Source organism: Tigriopus californicus, chromosome 6 (assembly GCF_007210705.1).
Source record: "Tigriopus californicus strain San Diego chromosome 6, Tcal_SD_v2.1, whole genome shotgun sequence".
NCBI classification, from domain to species: domain Eukaryota; kingdom Metazoa; phylum Arthropoda; class Copepoda; order Harpacticoida; family Harpacticidae; genus Tigriopus; species Tigriopus californicus.
Window position 1 is genome coordinate 12,176,483 of NC_081445.1, and position 1,587 is coordinate 12,178,069.

General features: G+C 41.5%; 1 protein-coding gene across 1 annotated transcript in view; it reads right to left on the reverse strand.

Moving 5' to 3' along the window:
- Positions 1 to 1,587, reverse strand: part of LOC131881980 (uncharacterized) — a gene marked incomplete in the record, with an annotated part of 24,101 nt that overhangs the window by 11,837 nt on the left and 10,677 nt on the right.

Consider the following 1,587-nt stretch of genomic DNA (forward strand, 5'->3'; position numbering starts at 1 on the left):
TCCATTATCTACGAGTGGAGTATTCAAAGTAGTTGACCCGAAGGTCATTGAGCAGAATTTCATTCCGTTCAGGGCCATATTACTCTCAGTAACCCATGAGTAGATTATTTCTAGGTCTTTTGCAAGGCTAGTGGAATCTTGGCCATTCCTACCAGCAACTAACTATGTATCGTCAGCATAAGAAGAGGGACTGGCAGTTATACTAAGCTTTTGAAGCAGGGCAACGAATATTATAAAAAGGAGGGGCCCCAAGATGGAGCCATGAGGAACACCTGACTTGACATCATGTATGTCAGTAAGGGATCCCTCGACCTTAACACTGCTTGATTTCCTGAATGAAGCTTCTTGGATAGGCAGCAAATTGTTAAGGTCAAGGGATCCCTTCGTCCTTAACAATTTGCTTCCTATCCAAGAACCTTCATTCATGGTAGAAAGCAAATTTTCCTTCAAAATCTGGAAAATTTTGAATGTATCGCTACTTTGGCGTTTTTTTGGTTTGAATTATGTACATGTCAACTAATATCGCTATAAAAATTGCTTCAGACTTTGCTTTTGGCTGTAATTGAAAAGCGATAAATACGATTTATCTTACAAACAGCTTCGATTTTAGACATGGAATTCAAATCCCAATATGAATAGGCGCGTTGTGAAATACAAGTTACATCTATTTGCATGATTAATCCACTTCACTACCTGAATTTTTTCAGCTTCGGTGAGGTGGAGCATCAGACAACGTCCTGATAACAATTATAAGAAGAGGATGAACTAATTCGTTCTTTGTAGAGTAATCTAGTGAACCTTGAGAGGGTACAGCCATAGACCATATAATTACTAGACCTCGCATAGGGCGACGAAAAATGCGAACACTTGCCTTCATCAGCTGGTACATAAATTTTGGTGTACAGTGACTCATGCTTTTTCATCAGCCAGCGTGGCCGGATTTTGAGTGAGTTTGCCACTGATGGCGTTTGTTGAAGACCCAGCGATTGTAGGTCGTTGCTACTGATCAGGCAGTCACCCTCCTCTTTTTTGGTGTACAGAGTTGTTGACTTAAAATCCATTTTCATCTGCACTGAGGTCGGGATCATATAACGACTAGATGTCGCATTGGCCAGACCTCAGTGCAGAGGAAAATGGATTTTGTGTCAACAACTCTGTACACCAAAAAAGAGGAGGGTGACTGCCTGATCAGTACTAACGACCTTCAATCGCTGGGCCTTCAACTAACACAATCAGTAACAAACTCACTCTGAATCCGGCCACGCTGGCGGATGAAAAAGCATGAGTCACTGTACACCAAATTTATGTACCAGCTGATGAAGGCAAGTGTTCGCATTTTTCCTTGCGCTATGCGAGATCTAGTCATTATATGGTCTGTGGGTCAATGTGACATCTAGTCGTTGTATGATCTGTGGGTACAGCTTTTCACCTATCAGTTCAATTAAGCTCAAGGATCGAACAAATACGCAGTACCTTGATTGAGCTGAATTTTGAAATTCGGAGCCTGAGACAAGTTTCATTGAAAGCACTATATAGTCTAAAATCTGAAACGCTTATTCTCGACCTTGGAGTCCCCTTCCATTTTCG